At 41.5% G+C, this 20,725-nt stretch overlaps 1 pseudogene; it reads left to right on the top strand.

Moving 5' to 3' along the window:
- Positions 1–256: 256 nt before the first annotated feature.
- On the top strand, positions 257–374 carry LOC111904694 (5S ribosomal RNA; annotated as a pseudogene).
- Positions 375–20,725: the final 20,351 nt, after the last annotated feature.

Below are 20,725 nucleotides of genomic sequence, written 5' to 3' on the forward strand. Positions count from 1 at the left end.
TTTCTAACTTAGTTACTTTTCCTTGTTGGGATGTGGGACTAGAGTAGAATCACACATTTTATTATCCGCCCCGTCTTGGTTATATCATAACATGTATAAGCTAAGTTTTCATGTATAATAACTCCTCTCTTGGCCAGAATCAAAATGATACAAGAACCGTCCGGACAGTTTAACGACTACTCAGCAACAGAAGGAAAAGACCAAGCTTCTCACCTTTGGGAGATCTGGTCTTATTCTTTAAGAAGACAGAATTCAGGGGTGCGATCATACCAGCACTAATGCACCGGATCCCATCAGAACTCTGTAGTTAAGTGTGCATGGGCGAGAGTAGTAGTAGTATGGGTAACATTTGAGAAGTCATCGTAGTGCAGACCTCAACAGGACTTCCATAAGAAATCATTACCCTATGCCTCGCATAGATGAGTCGGTTGAGCAACCGCAAGGAACTACTTACCTTTCCGAAATAGACCTGAAATCCTAATATCACCAGATACGAGTGTCAGCGAAGGATGCCCCGAGGACAATCTTCCAAACTCGATATGGACACTACGAGTCCGTAGTGATGCCCCTCGGATAGGACCAATACGCCCGTAGTATTCATGAGCTTAATGGATAGGGTATGCCATTCTTACTAGGATCTGTTCGTCATTGTCCTTGTAAATGACTTACTTATCTACTCTCGTAGTAAGAAGGAAATCATAAAGAGCATCTACAACAAACCATGGAAACATTATGATCAGAAAAGCTTTACGTGAAATTCTCTAAATACCAGTTTTTGAATTGAAGAGTCAAATTCCTAAGACACACTATTAGTGATGTGGGAATTCTTGAGGACCCTCCAAAAATCAAAACCATTGAGAATTTGTCAACACCGAAGACGCCGACAGGAATTCTCAAAATTCTGGGTCTCGCTGACCTACTGTCGAGAGTTCATCCAGAATTCCTCGCAAATCACAGAACCTCTTATGACTTTGACTCAGAAGGGAGTGGCCCTTGATTGGGAAGACAAGCAAGAGGAAAAAACCCTGTAATTCCAAATGAGAGGCCAAATCCTTTTTGAAGTCTCACTCTGGGAAGGATTGATACGCTTCGGAAAGCGTGGTAAGCTAAATCCAAAATAGTTAGGACCTCCGAGATTCTTGCCAGAATCGGTCATGTAACTCGCAAACCCAATCTACACCACGAACTATGTAACGTACATCTTACCCTACACGTCTCGAACTTGAAAATGTACCTTTCCGACAGGACTCTTGTAATCCCACTCGACGAGATCGAGATCAACGAGATCCTCGCCTTTGTGGAAGAACCGTAGTGACCATCGACCAAGAGGTCAAGCGGAATAAGCAACGCCGCCTCCCATTAGTGAAGGTTCGTTGGGATACTAACCGAGCACCCGAATTCACTTATGAGCACAAGAACTAATCGATTAGGAAGTTTCCCCACCTCCTTGCTCTATTATTCATGCCTACTTCCTTACCTAAATTCTAATTTCGGGAAGAAATTCCCTCTAACAGGGGGATGATGTGACAACCCAAAATTTTCCATCCAATACAGTCAAACACTTCATTAAAAGTCAAACTCATTCCTGCTATCTTTTAGCACAATTAGGAGTTTATTTGAGCATTATGAGCCTCGTACACTTAAGGAATAAGTGTCGGGGTTTTTCTGCTGAATCTTTAGCTCAAAGAACAAGTCCAGAACATCTTGACCAGGAGTTCACGGCCACCACATGGGAGTTTACGGCCGTAAACTCCATGTGGGCCATAAACTCCTCCTATAAGGTCAAGTTCTGGCCACTTTGTTCATTCCTTTCCTCCTCTTGGCCCGAATCCTCTCAAGTATCATCCCGATCTTTGTCCTCGATCTTCAAGTCTAGTAAGCTTATTGTATTAACTAGTTGATATATTGCATGAACTGGTAATATTACATGATTTCATCCATGAAATCATTCCATTTTGTAGATCTTCAAGTTTCACCAAGAACACCAAGAACACACACTAGTGTTCTTGGCCAAAACCGACCATTCAAGCTCCTAGATCGTAAGTACTCTTGATCCAACTCATTGTACACTAGGTTTATCATATTTAGAGCTTAGAAAACATAAGAAATCATGGGACTCAAGGAGTTTACGGCCAAGGCATGTTCTTGGGCCGTAAACCCCTTTTAAGGGTGCAAATGGCACCCTACCACCTTAGTAAGCCTTGGTTAGTGACATAGAACCTTACACCGTTGAGCTAAGGACTTCATAGCACGAAATGGTACTCCTTACCATGAGTTTACGGCCGTAAACTCATGGGGGAGTGGTCCCGGGGCCGTAAACACCATGCAAGGACATTTTAGGACCTTAAACCCACCCAAACACTTGTTTAAAGATTTGGAGCACTTAACCACTTAAGCCCTTAGAGTTTTAAGCCCCTTTTGTTGACCAATTGAGAGTTTACAGCCAGGAGTAAACTCCCCCAGGCCGTAAACTCCAACAAACATGGTCATTGGACCATAAACTCCCGTATGAGGCCTTGCACTCCCTTGTTGCAACCCGATAGCCTCCTAGCACTTGACCAAAGTGTTTTCCTCAAAATAGGATGTTTATACATGTTTAATTGGTGTTATAATCACTAAATGTTTATATACATATGTCTTCATTTTAAATTAGGATCATTGTGTGTGTCTAAGTCTTCACTTGACACCAAGCACTTGTCCGACACTTCCTTCTGATCCGCTCACTGCAGGTGAGTTCATACCCCTTTAATTAACCTTTTAAATGTTTCTACATGTTTTTAAATGCTTTATGGGGGGGGGGAATACAAGTTGAATCATGTTAGTTATTATATCAATCACATGTGATTAATAACTAACATGCAAATGGATTTACTATACGTTAACTGTTTTACCTAACGAATTTCTTCAAATGATTTTCATAAACGTTTTATATGTTTAGAACTCTTTATTAAACTGTTTATTATACACTGTATGTTTCATTTCAAACACTTTTACAATTGTGTTTCAAACAAAGGTTTCTTTATACTTAAACTGTTTTATCAAACAAATACTTTCAAACCGTTTTATAAACTGACATCAAGTCGATCTTGTCTTAGATACTAATCTTTTTCAAAGGTTTTACAAAACTTCTTTTATGCTTTTATATTATCAAATGCATGCCTATATATGTATTGTTATATAAGTAATGTTTAAAGGACTTAGGAAGGCTAACTCACTCTGTTTCCTTTTCCTCGTTGGGATGTGGCTATGGGGTATCGGTTATACGTCCGAATGTCGTCTAAATATTAGTTATATATCATGTATACATATGTAGACATAAAAGTTTTTCTTTCAGTCAGTTCAGTACCTTTGGGTAGCAAAGGCATACTTCAGGTTATACACGTACATTGTTAGTAACTATTATAGGTATGGTTAGGAGATACTACTTACCATTCCAAGTACAGGGAATCACACAAGAGTCAGTTAATTCATGAGTCTATACTAATACATTACATGTTACATGAGTACGTTTACATAGATACGCTTACATGAGTATGTTTACATAGATACCCTGTTAAAAGCATGCCTGTATATGTATAGTTATATAAGTAATGTTTAAAGGACTTAGGAAGGCTAACCCGCTCTATTTCCTTTTCCTCGTTGGGATGCGGTCTGGTGGGTGTCAGGTATCCGTCCGAAGGTCGTTTAGATATTTAGTTATATATCATGTGTACATATATGGACATAAAAGTTCTAATCAGTTAGTTCATTACCTTTGGGTAGCAAAGGTATACGTTCATATATCCCTAGTTGGATACTTTTACATGGATACCGTTATGTAGATACTATATGATGAGTTACTATTACATATTATATGTATAGATACTGTTATATAATTCTCCTTCATATCTTTATTTTGTGATACAATCACATAATCGACGACATAGATTGGACTTAATATCCTAGTACCAAATGATACTTTGCGGGACTAACCATTCCTAGAATCTCTGTTAGCTACAGAGGTAAATGCACGTCCACGGATGTCTACGGTTGATACCATTATAGGTATACTTTAAGGGACTAACTATTCCTACACCCAGCTGTTAGCTACAGTGGTAAATGTACATCTACGGATGTCTTTAGTTAACACTATTAGTTATCCTAGTACAAAAGGATAATACTTAAGTTATTTTTATTATTACCTTTATCTTGTGACACATTCACATAACCGATGAGGTGAATTATATTTGAGTATCCTTGTACCTAAGGATAAAATTTCTTATATTAATAATAATAGTAAGTACAGTCGGGTCTTGGTAGAAGGCTACTTTCAAATCAGTCGGGTCTTGGTAGAAGGCTACTTTCAAAACAGTCAGGTCTTGGTAGAAGGCTACTTTCAAAACAGTAGGGTCTTGGTAGAAGACTACTTTCGAAACAGTTAGGTCTTGGTAGAAGACTTCCTTTTATACTAATAGGAATCATAGGGATTTCTAGGGTTTTTCAAACGCTTTCAACTACTTAGAAACATTTTCATACTTATACGAACTTTCTTTCAAAACAATTTCAAGTCTTTCATTACAAGTTTTACAAATCAAAGACACATTAATACTTATGAATTCACCAGCTTTTTGGTTGATACTCGCTTTCAAAATAACTTGTATTCTCAGGTTACAAATAGACAGGTACGACGACCAGGTTTTGTGAAGACGGAGCAGTTCAGACTCGTCTTTTATTTTTACTATTCATTATGTTGTCTTATACTATGAAAGAACACACTTGTAATTAAAAATTATACTATTAATGCAATGGATGATGTTGTTTCTTGTTTACTACTTTACATTGTTGTGATACATTACATGACGTCCTCCGCCCCAGAACGCTTCCGCTGTTCTCGGTTTTGGGGTGTGACAGATGCCTTGAATGCCTATTGTATGAGTTGTATGCTAGGACTGTTTAGTCAGCAATAGGATAGCCTGATTAGGTTATGCTTGATGTGGTTACTCAATGCACGAATGTTGCTTGCTTTGTGCTATAGGGGTCCTGGCTAACTTTAACTAACTAGTGATCAGATATGTAACAATATTTGCAAGCTAGTTAGGGGAAGGTAGTAGGGACTCCTAGTGCAGCTGATGGCGGAGAGTAGGTTGGAGGGTGCCCTAGGAAAGCCTAGGGTGAGATTAGTGGAAAGGGGTATTGGTAAAGGGACTTGGTGAAGTTGAAGCAATCATTCGGGAAAGTACGGATAGATGTGGAAGGTAGTATGGGCCCGTACTACTGGAAGCAGAGGATCCATACTCAAGTCGAGGAGGGCCGAGATGGAACCAAGAAACTTGGATAGTGTGTGAGAGCTCTCGGGAGTATGTGTGACATCCCCAAAATCTCGGCCAAAAAAGACCGATTTTTCATTTATGCTTTTAAATATTTTCAGAGTAAATCCTTTTGATTTGAAAGAGTTGCGGAATTTGTTCCCAAAAACAAAACATGATAAAACATTGTTTACCGAAGCATTTCATAAAAGAAATGTATTTTCATTATAATCAAAACTCGGGGTGTCATGTTCCGATACAAACCAATAAGCATAAACGAATACATTACAAGTCATATAACAAATATAAACATATGCAGACTTGTAAACAAAACAACTTGATGGTTCATCCATCTCATGCCCTTCCGCCACTACCTGTAATACAATTTAAAACTGAGTGGGTCAGGCTTGGGAGCCTGGTGAGCATATAGGGTTTTCAACCCACAATAAATACCATATTTAATTTTCACCAACCAACAATAACCCAATTACCCATTCCCGTTATTCTCACTTTAATGTCCCTAAAACAACTAACATAAGGGACCTAGTCTAAGAATATTTCATCGGGGCGACAACACATGCTTCGGGGGTACCTCAGCAATATAAGTCAAATAAGGCAACCATGAGGGGGATGGAGTACAGCGAATGAACACCCAAGTTCATTAACACCTACAGGTGGCGAACCTACTAATGTTTCCACAAGACTGTCTAGAATAGCCAGTGGTCGTCATCTAAACTCCGCTAGATGACTCAATCAAACAACAACGAGGCCTCTCATCTGTTTATTACACACCAACTGTCTACCCATGTTCTACCCAACATATTAGTAGATAAAAATATACATTTGTATACATAGTTTAAAGAAAACCTGTATAGCATGCTTTAATCAACACATATATCACATAACAGATGAGGCACACACACACATAACACATATCTCATAAAGAAATAAGCAGATCTATAAGATAGAAGAGAGTGAATACACATTCACACATAACACAACCAAACATATACACATAGCACGTATTTTTATATAAAATACTTCGTATTATTGTATTGGAAGAAAATAACTACACACTCACTTGATCAGAAGATGATCGGACAGCACTACGGCTTATAGAAGTAGTAATCCACAGCAGATCTGGAAGATCTTCTCGAAAATCGAACTTCTCGCGGGCAGAGCTTCGACTCGGGAACCGCACTTTTCGGGATCTTCGGGATCTCGGGACTTGCCTCGGGGCTAGAGTATGATACCGGGACTTCGGGGTAGCTTCGGCACGAAAAACGATGCAAAAGACTAGAGAGAAGAGAAGAAAATGAACAAGACATAAGGCTGTCTTCGGATTCCTTTATATAGAGGCTGGAGCCTCGGAGTACGCGGGGCGTACTGCGTTACGCGGGGCGTACTGCCCAAAACGTCATTGCTTACGTATCCGAAGTGCTCGAGTGCTAGTGTCGACATCCCTCGGAGTACGCGGGGCGTACCTCGGATCAGATCGGTGACTCCTTCGGATAATGCTTCCGAATTTTGATTTAAATATAAATACAAAATGATTAATAAACTTCGGAAATTCATAACTTCTTCATACGAACTCCGTTTTCGACGTTCTTTATATCCACGCGAAGGTGAGACCACGCTCTACGACTTTCGTTTAGACTCCGTCGGCAAATTTTGACATTATTTTTATTATTTATTTTTAATAGGCCGGGACAGAAACTTTCGTTATAAATTCATAACTTCTTCGTTTGACGTCCGTTCTTGCCTAACTTTTTATCGTTTCAATACCAACAATGAGATCTTCGATTCTCATTTAGATTGCTTCGGCTAACAACCGCTCGATCTCAAATCGAGTAAAACAGGCTGTATATCGCTAAGCCGGAACTTCGATAAATCATAACTTCCTCATACGAAGTCAGATTTGGGCGTTCTATATATATTCGGAAAACTCGTTTCAATTACTACAACATTAATCAAATATATTAAGTTTATTTTACACTTAAATTTCGACGCTTATTTTTATTCTTAATTAATCAAACCACATAATTAAGCAATTAAGCACAAAACACATAATACTCAAATAATACATTATTATTACTTCAAAATGGGTTACAAAGGTCAACCTAGACTATTACATTGCTACAAATGGCAAGCCCGGAAACACAGGCGTTACAATTCTCTCCACCTTAGAATGATTCCGTCCCCGGAATCACACATCAACAAACAAATGCGGATAGCGACTCAACATGTCACTCTCCGTCTCCCAGGTGAGATTCGGCCCATTCGTGTGTTTCCATCGGACAAGCACTAACCCAACCATTTTGCGTCGCAACTTCTTAGTCTTTCGGTCAACAATTGCCTCTGGTTCTTCAATCAACCTTTTGTTCTCATCAATTCTCAATTCAGAAATTGGAATTATATCGGGAACTTCTCCCGTGAACTTCCTCAAATAACACACATGAAAGGTGTTGTGAATTCCATTCAGTTCTTCGGGTAATTCGAGCTTGTAAGCTTGATTCTCAATCCTCTGAAGAACTTTAAAAGGTCCAATAAACCTTGGACTCAACTTTCCCCTTTTACCAAATCTTATAAGTCCCTTCCACGGCGAGACTTTAAGCAAAACCGAATCTCCAATCTCAAAAGTCATCGGTCTTCGCTTCTTGTCAGCATAGCTCTTTTGACGATCCTGAGCTGCTAACATTCTTTCCCTAATTATTTTTAACTTTACAGCAGTTTGATGAACCATCTCCGGTCCCATAAACTGCTTTTCCCCAGCCTCAAGCCAACATGACGGTGTACGACACTTCTGTCCATACAAAGCTTGGTACGATGCCATCTTAATGCTCGAGTGAAAACTATTATTATAGGAAAATTCTACCAACGGTAAATGTTCATCCCAATTACCTAGGAATTCCAAGGTACATGCTCTCAGCATATCTTCAAGTGTTTGTATTGTTCTTTCACTCTGACCATCAGTCTGCGGATGGTAAGCTGTGCTTAAACATAACTTGGTACCCATTTCCTCTTGTAGACATTTCCAAAACCTTGAGGTGAAACGGCTATCACGATCCGATACAATCGTTAACGGAACACCGTGAAGCCTCACAATTTCCTTCACGTAAGAATTCGCAAGCTTTTCCATAGAGCATTTCTCCCTGGCCGCTATGAAATGTGCACTCTTAGTGAATCGATCAACGACCACCCAAATCATGTCGTGACCATTCTTTGTTCTGGGCAGTTTAGTGACAAAATCCATAGCAATTTCTTCCCACTTACCCATAGGCACAGGCAAAGGTTCTAAACTCCCGTACGGTTTCTGATGTTGTGTCTTGACTCTCGCACAAGTCACACACTCGGCCACATACTTTGCAACATCAAGCTTCATCGTCGGCCACCAGTAGTAGGGTTTCAGGTCCCTATACATTTTAGTGCTACCCGGATGAATCGAGTACATGGTCTTGTGAGCTTCTTCCATCAGAAGATCCCTAATTCCTCCTGACTTAGGTATCCAAATACGATCTTGGAATACCTTCAGTCCATGACCGTTAGTACCAAACACCAACGTTTTACCCAAACGTTCCTCCTTTCGGTCATTTTTCTCAGAAGATTCCTCTTGAGCTTTCTTTATACTTTCCACAATAGTCGAGACAACTTCAATTCTCAACGCTCTTGGCCTCTTCCTTTCAAGATTGACTTTCCGACTGAGAGCATCAGCAACAACATTAGCTTTACCGGGGTGGTAAAGTATCTCGCAGTCGTAGTCTTTAAGTAATTCTAGCCAGCGTCGTTGCCTCATATTCAATTCTTTCTGATTAAAGAGGTATTGGAGACTCTTATGATCAGTGAAAAGTTTGCACTTCGTGCCATAGAGGTAATGCCTCCATATTTTTAGAGCGAAAACTACCGCTGCCAACTCCAAATCATGAGTCGGGTAATTCTTTTCATGCTCTTTCAGCTGTCGAGACGCATATGCTATCACCTTTTCTCTTTGGGTCAAAACACAACCCAATCCAACACCAGACGCATCGCTATAAACAGCGAAGTCTTCAACTCCATCGGGTAGAGAAAGTATCGGTGCCTCGCATAGCTTCTTCTTTAACTTCTCGAATGCTTCTTTATGCTTCTCACTCCAAGCATAAGTAGCTCCTTTGTGGGTCAAAGCTGTCAATGGAGTAGCGATCGAAGAAAAACCTTGGATAAACCTGCGGTAATATCCGGCTAATCCCAAAAAGCTTCGAATCTCCGTGGGACTTTTCGGTTGTTCCCACTTCGTCACAGCTTCGATCTTCGCTGGATCAACCATTATCCCTTCTTGGTTGACCACGTGACCCAAGAATTGGACCTCACGAATCCAAAAATCACATTTGGAGAACTTCGCATAAAGCTTCTCCTTCTTCAAAACTTCTAACACTTCTCGCAAGTGCCTGCCATGCTCCTCCTGGCTTTTCGAGTAGATCAGAATGTCGTCTATGAACACTATCACGGATTTATCAAGGAAAGGATTACAAACCCTATTCATCAAATCCATGAACGCTGCTGGAGCATTGGTTAGTCCAAACGACATAACCAAGAACTCGTAGTGTCCATATCTAGTTCTGAATGCAGTCTTCTCGATATCTTGCTCTCTTACTTTTAGCTGATGATATCCTGACCTAAGATCGATCTTCGAAAAATAGCTCGAACCTTGCAATTGATCAAACAGGTCATCAATCCTCGGCAACGGATATCTATTCTTTATTGTTGCCTTGTTCAGCTCTCTGTAATCGATGCACATTCTCATACTTCCATCTTTCTTCTTTACAAATAACACCGGAGCTCCCCAGGGCGATGAACTAGGTCTAATGAAACCTTTGTCCAACAACTCCTGAAGTTGCATCATCAGCTCCTTCATCTCCGTCGGTGCTAATCGATAAGGTGCTTTTGCAATTGGCGTGGTTCCTGGTAACAAGTCTATTCTGAACTCCACTTGTCTATCAGGTGGTAATCCAGGAAGATCCTCGGGGAACACTTCCGGAAAATCACACACCACTGGAATGCTCTGCATCACCTTCTTTTCCTTCTTAGCATCAATCACAAATGCTAAATATGATGTACATCCCTTGGTCAAACACTTTCTGGCTTTCATTAGAGAAATGATTCCAGAATTCACTCTGCGTTTGTCCCCATACACCATAAACGAATCTTTTCCAGGCGGGTTTACTTTAACTATCTTCTTCTTGCACAAAATTTCGGCATCATTGGCGCTAAGCCAATCCATTCCCAAGACGATGTCGAAACCATTAAGTTCGATAGGCAATAACGCCTCGAGAAACTTATTCCCATTCAGATCAATTAAGATGCTTTTCATACGATGTCTAACAGGTACAAACTTGCCACTAGCTACTTCGACTAATAAAGCATCATCTTGTCTATCAACAGGCAAAGCTAGCTTTCTACCAAACTCATGCGAAATAAAGGAGTAGTTGGCTCCAGAATCAAACAATATATGAGCAGGTAATTCGTTTACGAGAAAGGTACCTGAAGCAACATCAGCTTCATCTTTCGCAGCCTCAAGTGTCATCTGGAAGGCTCTTGCCTTCGGCTTTGGTGGAATGTTGGGCCTAGCTGCCTCCTTCTTCTTCGGACAGTCTTTCAAAATATGCCCCTCTTCATTACACCCAAAACACATCCTTTTGTTGTTCGGACATTCATTGGCAAAATGTCCAACCTTTCCACACTTGTAGCAGGTCACATCCTCGCTACATTTCCCAAAGTGCTTTTTCTTACACTTATCACACCACTTCGCTTCGCCTCCTTTTCCTCCAAACTTTTTCGAATCAGATTTCGAAAATTTGCTTCTTTTACCGGAACCAGATGTTCCCTCAAACTTTCTTTTCTCACCAACCTCAACCTTGTCGGTGGTTCTCCCCTTGATCATGTTCTCCACAGACTTGGCAGCCCAGATAGCTGCCTCTAGAGTAAGTGCCTGACGTACTGGCACCTCATACTCCCATGGAAGTCCCTTCGCATACCGATCCACCTTTGTCAGCTCGTCTGGAACGATACGCAAGGCAAACTCCATCTTATCGGTGAAGTTATTGGTGTATTCATCTACTGACATGCTACCCTTCGTCAATGTCAGAAACTTGTTCTCCAACTCCAACAGATTTTGAGCCGAGCAAAACTTGCGCTTAAACTGCACCAAGAACTCTGCCCATGACAATTGCAGTGGCTCGCTAGGGCTTAAGGTCTTCCCTAGAGTGTTCCACCAACGAACGGCTCCACCTCGGAATTGTCGCACGGCATAGATAGTCTACAACTTGCCTCTACAGCCACATGTCATAAAGGCTAACTCCATTTCGGAGATCCAATCCATAACCCCAATCGGATCCTCCTTTCCATTGAAGGTCGATGGTTTGCAAGTCAAAAAGTCCTTGTACTTGCATCCCATTCCATCATTCCTTCCTTCATGGTTATCTTGCCTAACTATCGGTGGGTTGGCTGGACCAACAGACCCACTGAAGTTTCCACCTTCTGAGTGCCCTTCATTCAGTTCAGGCTCTTCCACACGAATCGACAGTTCTTCACGATTTTGTTGCAGCAACCGTCTAGTTTCATCCATCTGACGATCCAACATCGTCTGAATCATCAATTGCACACCAGCCATGGTTATTGGCTCAGGTGCTGCTGCTACGACAGGTATTGGCTCAATCACTGGTGGTTGATTCCTGTTTTCGTCAGCATTTCCAACTCCACTTCTTGTTCTCACCATTTTGATCTACACACCGAATAAGGTGAAATTAGATCCTCAATCATGGTAGATATTCAAATCATCCTTATCACTCCGAAACGTTTACATGCTAGTTCTAATATCGTAGACGTACGCTTAGAATCCTACACACATAAGGTTTCTAGATCCGGTCGGCAACAGACCATAGATCCGAACAAATAATATCATATATGGCAACATATAACATTTAGCACATAAAGCATTTTAGGCAACTTTCCTAAAATAAACTAGTGCTCGTGTCTAAAACATAACAGACACGCATCTCAAAACTTCACTTAGCATTCTAAGTTTAAGTCTAGAAATCCAACAAATTCCTAGTTCGCTTAAACTAATGCTCTGATACCAACTGTGACATCCCCAAAATCTCGGCCAAAAAAGACCGATTTTTCATTTATGCTTTTAAATATTTTCAGAGTAAATCCTTTTGATTTGAAAGAGTTGCGGAATTTGTTCCCAAAAACAAAACATGATAAAACATTGTTTACCGAAGCATTTCATAAAAGAAATGTATTTTCATTATAATCAAAACTCGGGGTGTCATGTTCCGATACAGACCAATAAGCATAAACGAATACATTACAAGTCATATAACAAATATAAACATATGCAGACTTGTAAACAAAACAACTTGATGGTTCATCCATCTCATGCCCTTCCGCCACTACCTGTAATACAATTTAAAACTGAGTGGGTCAGGCTTGGGAGCCTGGTGAGCATATAGGGTTTTCAACCCACAATAAATACCATATTTAATTTTCACCAACCAACAATAACCCAATTACCCATTCCCGTTATTCTCACTTTAATGTCCCTAAAACAACTAACATAAGGGACCTAGTCTAAGAATATTTCATCGGGGCGACAACACATGCTTCGGGGGTACCTCAGCAATATAAGTCAAATAAGGCAACCATGAGGGGGATGGAGTACAGCGAATGAACACCCAAGTTCATTAACACCTACAGGTGGCGAACCTGCTAATGTTTCCACAAGACTGTCTAGAATAGCCAGTGGTCGTCATCTAAACTCCGCTAGATGACTCAATCAAACAACAACGAGGCCTCTCATCTGTTTATTACACACCAACTGTCTACCCATGTTCTACCCAACATATTAGTAGATAAAAATATACATTTGTATACATAGTTTAAAGAAAACCTGTATAGCATGCTTTAATCAACACATATATCACATAACAGATGAGGCACACACACACATAACACATATCTCATAAAGAAATAAGCAGATCTATAAGATAGAAGAGAGTGAATACACATTCACACATAACACAACCAAACATATACACATAGCACGTATTTTTATATAAAATACTTCGTATTATTGTATTGGAAGAAAATAACTACACACTCACTTGATCAGAAGATGATCGGACAGCACTACGGCTTATAGAAGTAGTAATCCACAGCAGATCTGGAAGATCTTCTCGAAAATCGAACTTCTCGCGGGCAGAGCTTCGACTCGGGAACCGCACTTTTCGGGATCTTCGGGATCTCGGGACTTGCCTCGGGGCTAGAGTATGATACCGGGACTTCGGGGTAGCTTCGGCACGAAAAACGATGCAAAAGACTAGAGAGAAGAGAAGAAAATGAACAAGACATAAGGCTGTCTTCGGATTCCTTTATATAGAGGCTGGAGCCTCGGAGTACGCGGGGCGTACTGCGTTACGCGGGGCGTACTGCCCAAAACGTCATTGCTTACGTATCCGAAGTGCTCGAGTGCTAGTGTCGACATCCCTCGGAGTACGCGGGGCGTACTCGAGTACGCGGGGCGTACCTCGGATCAGATCGGTGACTCCTTCGGATAATGCTTCCGAATTTTGATTTAAATATAAATACAAAATGATTAATAAACTTCGGAAATTCATAACTTCTTCATACGAACTCCGTTTTCGACGTTCTTTATATCCACGCGAAGGTGAGACCACGCTCTACGACTTTCGTTTAGACTCCGTCGGCAAATTTTGAATTTATTTTTATTATTTATTTTTAATAGGCCGGGACAGAAACTTTCGTTATAAATTCATAACTTCTTCGTTTGACGTCCGTTCTTGCCTAACTTTTTATCGTTTCAATACCAACAATGAGATCTTCGATTCTCATTTAGATTGCTTCGGCTAACAACCGCTCGATCTCAAATCGAGTAAAACAGGCTGTATATCGCTAAGCCGGAACTTCGATAAATCATAACTTCCTCATACGAAGTCAGATTTGGGCGTTCTATATATATTCGGAAAACTCGTTTCAATTACTACAACATTAATCAGATATATTAAGTTTATTTTACACTTAAATTTCGACGCTTATTTTTATTCTTAATTAATCAAACCACATAATTAAGCAATTAAGCACAAAACACATAATACTCAAATAATACATTATTATTACTTCAAAATGGGTTACAAAGGTCAACCTAGACTATTACATTGCTACAAATGGCAAGCCCGGAAACACAGGCGTTACAGTATGTATGATGACCACATGGCATGGAGCAAGAGGTTCAGGATTTGGGTCAGGATCAGGCTCGGGTGCAGGATCCGAGCAGGTTGATGACGGGCTACGCGAGTTCATTGCGTCTGAGATCACGAAAGGCATCCTTGAGGCGACCCCAATCATTTTCGGGTCGATCATGGAAGAGATTATTGAGCTGATGGAGGATCGCCTCCGGACATTCAGGAGTGATTTGGCGTCTAGCCAGACGGGTACACGCACACTGTCCTTCAAGGAATTCAGAGGGAGTGGTGCGCCGGTCTTTCATGGGGTGAAGGACCCGATTGCTGCCAGGAGACGGATCGCAGACATTGAGTCTGCGTAGCTGACGAGCTTCTGCACGAAAGGGTCGAATGTTTGTTTTGATGCAGGTTGTTTGAGGGATCGAGCCAGAGATTGGTGAGACTTAGTCAGTGATTCGTTGGGGGCCCCAACCATTGAGGCTATGACTTGGTCAGATTTTGTGACCAGGTTCAGGGCTGAGTTTGCGCCAGCTGTGAAGCTTCAACAGCTAGCCAGTGAGTTTCTGGATATGAGACACACTATGGAGACTATGGCAGAGATCACCGCCAAGTTCTGGGAGAGGGCTTTGTTGGTACCCCAGTATGCAGGGGTTGAGGAGATGCAGAAGACCCGTTATCATGATATGTTGAGAGCCTACATTCGGGAGCATGTCAGCTATTCGGCCTGCCCGACCTTGGATTCCATGATTACCAAGGCGCAGGAGAGGGAGATTGATTTGGAGCACCTCAGGAAGAGGAAGGTGGAGACTGATCAGGTTACAGGGGTTTTGGGGAAGAAACCCAAGGGATTCGACGCAAGGTCGAAGGGCCAGCAGGGCCGAGACCGCTGTGGGAAGTGCGGTCGGTCATATGAGGGAGTTTCCCGCACTGGGTCGAGTTCCAGATGCTATAAGTGTGGCCAGACTGGGCATTTTGGTAGGGATTATACTACCCCTGTGATGCGACATAGACCTTCGGCGAGTCTTCTGGTTTTCTGCTACGTCGGAGCTTTGGACATCACAGTGCAAAGTCGTTAGAGCCTCCCCAGGGACTGTGCCCCGGGAGCGGGATCCGACGGTCAAGTTAGATCAGCTGGAAGATTTGAGATGGTCCTCCATAGCTGGAGAGAACCATCTTGGTGTTGGTGGTGGTGTATGGTGGCTGACGGCGGCGGGTGACGACTGAGCTACTCGGCCGAAGTATAGTGGTGGCTCAGCCATGGGGGAAGATACCTCTCCATGGAGGAGGTACTGTTCATTATATAAGGGACAATTAGGTCAAGGGGAATTAGGTCAAGCCTTGGGCCAGCCCAATTTAGGCCCAACTAGAAAGGAGCTGGGCAAGGCCGCCCGGAGGCGCCGGGAGGAACTGGCGGGCGCGCCCCAGGCAAGGCTGGCGGGCGCGCACAAGGAAAGACTGTTAAGGGAGCGCCAGGACGGGCCAGCGGGAGAGTCCCCGGCAAGGTTGGCAAGGGAGTCCCCAGCAAGGCTGGCAAGGGAACGACAGGCAGGGCTGGCAGGGGCGTGTCAGGTCTGGCTGGCGCTCTAGAGTGGCCTAGGCCATGCTAATGGACCATATATCATGATGTCCCCCTAGTCTGGTGTTATTGGTATGCGGCCAATGACATCGGACTGGACTTAGTCATATAAAATGTGCATCATCAAGTCCCCCTAGTCTGATGCGATTGAGTTGCTGACAATCGGATCGGACTAGATAAAGCACCAATACATTAAATAGTAGAGAGAACGACCGAACCTCGCCCACGAGAGTCGTGGGGTTGTGCGATGAGCCAAACATTGCTTATGCGACATGAGCTGACTTGATACTCCTTCATTTAGAGGAGTGTGATCCGTCGGTGAGATGTGACATAACTGTTGCTGACAATGTTATGCAGCCCGGTGTTGCTAAAGAGTGTTGCGCGATACTGATGTCGATAAAATGTCGGGTTAGGGTAGTTAAGAAGCGCAACCTCGCCATACAGTATCTAAGACCGTTTTTGAGCTTCGAGGTCTGTAAATAGATACAACGTACTTGGTCCATGATTCCCGCGTTCCTGTCACAATTGAAAGTTGTTAATAGAAATAGACGCTCTGAGGGTCACGCGTGCACCTCGGTGAGGGGGATGAGACCCGCAGCCAACACCGGATGGGTTGTTATATTTCTATGCCCACTGAATCGGAACTTTGAGTGACTGGTCAGTGGTTCACACTTCACAAGTCCCCTGTAAATACTTTACAGATCGGGCTTTGCTACGCGAGTTTGTTTGTTGGCGCACCCTGAGTGTCGCGACGCTGGAGCGGTTATCTGAAAAGACAACTTGATCAAATAGTTAGTATTTTCTTTAAATCATAAACCAATTGATATTTTTTTGAGGCTCTTTCGAAATGTTTCACGAGTAGTAGTAGCGTACTACTCTTCTCCCTCCTTTTTTCTTGAAAACATTGAGATGGTCGGACCGCATCTTATAGAATCAGATTTAGCTTGACTGGATTGGAGCACATGGCGTCGAGTTGTTGATTTTTCTCTTGCTAGAATGGGCCCAATAAGATAAAAATTTGATATAGGGAAGCTCACATTGTTAAAATAAATTCAAGACCCCATTTGAAAATTACTAGCCCAATTCCTTTTTCCTTTTTTTTGAGAGAGAGTGTTGAACTAGTCGGACTGCAACGTATCTTCTGGAACTGGATTTTAGCGAAATTATAGTATTTGAACGTTAAGCGGATGATTAACTAATTAATTCTTGGAAAAAATGGGGCCATTTGATTATTTTACGCAGCCTAATGCTAAAATATATGGAAAGCCCAAATTAGAGGTTATAGCCCATATGCAGCCCGTTAGGGTTTATGGAGTTGGAGGCCCAAATTCCTTAATATTTGTGTACATGCATTTGAATGTTCATAGGTATCAAAAGTTTGTTTGACTTTTATCTTACAGATGCTTTTCCCCCTTACTCTCACAATCTGTTCCAAGAATTCCACAAAGAAGAATGGAAACGACAGCTAGCGGAGCGGGGCTCTTCGTCGACTAGTGTTGACTGCAGAGGGAGATTGGCAACAAGTGTTGGTATAGCAGAGTAGAGGGCAACAATCGTCGAGCAGTAAAATGAAATCCGACGAAGGAATGAGATGCACTGGTAGGTCGGAGCGTGTATCTGTGTCGCCGGCGAACTCTAGTTCTTGTCTTGCTGGGTCGCCATTGAAATTGTTGGGTGACGAGAGGTGGCTTGGCAGGTGGCAGTTCTTGATGATTACTTCTCTAGGGTTCGTTGGATGCAAATGGCGATTAGCTATGATCGAGTGGAGTTGTAGGTTCGGCGACGTTGTGGCTATAGAAGGATCTTGGAGCAGCAAGCTTAGCCGGCGGAGTAGGTTAGTTGCGTCATGTGGCTTGGCTCTGGTGAGCGGGGATGGTTGGCGGTCGCCCCGTGGTGACGATAGGTGAGCTTGCATGGCGACGCTCCGGTTGTTGTCGCCGGATCAAGAAACAGGGACCAACAAGCGTTGTTGTCGCCATGACGAAAGTTACCATCGAAAGAGATAGTCAATTGAGTTCTACTGGTCGGGTTTTGTATTGCCAGGTTGTGGGGCAACAGTGGTCGCTTGGCTGCAGTGAATCGAGGAAGCAGAAGGTCCCTCTTTCCCCTGATGATGCCAACAATTAACAATATTGAAATTAGGGGTCGTTTGATAGTTTCTGACTGGGTTAGAGCTGACTGGGTTAGAAGCTGACTGGGTTAGAAATGCTGATTGAGTCCATATCTGACTGAGTTTATGCTGTTTGATTATTTATCTGAATGGTTGTGCTGAATGAAAAATGACCATATTACCCTTGTGTTGTCTCTTATGCTGGATAAAAATTTATAAAAACACAAATTATCATATAAAATCAAAATTAAACATACATCAATTAAAATCCAAATACAAAATGTAATACAAAATCCAAATACAAATTGTCATACATAATAAAAAAAAGTACACAATTTAACGTGAACCATTTGAAAGTAACTGATTAGCAATCTGGTCACGCAAAGTAGTCATATAGTCAACGGCTTCTGAACCCCATTCTATGCCTTCTATGTTTTGACCTTCATTTCCTCCACCACCCACATTAGGAGTAACCATAGTGTTTTGTTCAAAGGTCGTATATAATTCGTCTTCAATATCGTATTTCCTTATAAAATTATGGACCGCAACACAAGCAATGACTATGTCTCTTTGCACTGGAAAAGGATAAGGAGCCATTTGTTTTAAAATTGGAAATCTGGCCTTCAATACACCATAAGCACGTTCAATGTAATTTCTAAGTTGTGCATGAGCATGATTGAACCTTTCTTCCTTAGTTAAAGCTTTGTTTCTTCGAAAATCCGCTAACCAATACCTAGTATTGCGGTAGGGAGCCATAAATCCACGGGTGTTGGTGTATGCGGCATCACAAAGGTAGTATTTATCTGTAGATGTATGACAAATTTATCATATAAATAAAAAAAGATAAAAAAAAACGTATAGTAAAGTTACAAACCTGGTGGAGGGAATGGAAATCCGGAAGTCGGGTTAAATGCAACTTCTTTCAAAACTTTAGAATCATGTGCTACGCCCTCCCATCCAGCCCATACAAAGGTGAATATCATATCAAAATTACAAATTCCAATTACATTTTGATAACATTCACCTTTTCCTCTTCCCCTATAACGAGTTTGTTGATCAACAGGCACAACTGCATGTACAAGTGTTCCATCTAGTGCACCTATTGCTTCGGGAAATATCTGCATTAGTCGTCTATATCATTCTGATGTATTTCTTGTTGCATTAGACGAGGTTGGTACTATAATTTCTCGTGCAAAACACATCAATGCACGTAAGACCTCATGAAAACATTGATGAATTGTTTGTGTGGAGTGATGAAATCTTTCTTTAATGGCTCGAAAACGTTCATTATGTCCTATAACATGTAAAAACATAGCCATCTTCTCTTCAACGCTTATCGTCCTACTAGATTGCAACCAATTTCTCTCTGTAAAGTGATTGCATAATAGTACAAAAGCATCTTGTGAAAGACGTATCATATCGAAACATTGTATAGGACATCCGTGTATCAAATCTTGCGTATACACATACCCCTTTGCTGCCTGTTCACTAGCTCTTATTCTTTTAATTATTCTTTGCCTTTGTCGGACCAACATCAACCAATACCACGAGAATATAAGAAAATATAAAAAGTCACCTTCTTTATCCATGTGTCCCGTTAGATGTCAAATACAACTTACATTTTAATCAATAACATAACAAGTCGTAACATGTAAATACTAAAAGCATAACATTCCATAACATATAAATTCATATAACATAATTGCATCTAAAAAAACAATCCATAACATAACTAAATTGTAACATACTAAAGTCAAACAATAAACCATGACATACTAAAGTCAACCAACAAACCATAACATACTAATGTTAAACAATGAACTAGAGCATACTAAAGTCAAACAATAAACCATGACATACTAAAGTCAACCAACTAATCCAAACTTTCTTCCCGCATTTGTTACCCACGACTCACAAGTTGACAAGTTAAGGCGCAACCAAATTTTCCTATTGCCAACACTTTCAGCAAATAACATAAGAGCAGTGGTGTATTTCGGATCATATTCTCCCCACTCCAAGTTTGTCAACCTTTCCATACAAGCATCCATCTCCTTGTCAAGATTATTTGCTTCCGTGAATGCTTGTGCAACCTTGATAATTTCTTTTCCAACTTCTTTCAACTCATCATCAAGTGTGGTTTCTTTAGGACCATTTCGCTTGCCCCCCTTGTTTTTTGTCCGCCCAGATGATTCCTCACTAGTAGGTTGAGGTACGGTTGAGCTGGGGTATCTGGATGAGGTGCTGGCTCTTCCATCTCTGTATCCTCAAAATCATGTGCACTGAAGGTTTCATTGGGATGAGGTAGTGTCGAAGATGGCCCCAAACTGTGAACACCGGTCGAGGTCGCCCCATCAAATAGTTGGGTACAAAGATTAGGGCAAGGGAGGGGTGCATTTCTCAGCTTATCTACATACTTGTTCAGCTGTTTGAAAATTTAATAAATATTGTTAAAGTAGTAAAAAAAATAATCTAATTTAAAAAATATGTATATATATACCTTTGCTTCAGCTTCCCATTC

The sequence above is a fragment of the Lactuca sativa genome, chromosome 1 (assembly GCF_002870075.4).
Source record: "Lactuca sativa cultivar Salinas chromosome 1, Lsat_Salinas_v11, whole genome shotgun sequence".
NCBI lineage: Eukaryota > Viridiplantae > Streptophyta > Magnoliopsida > Asterales > Asteraceae > Lactuca > Lactuca sativa.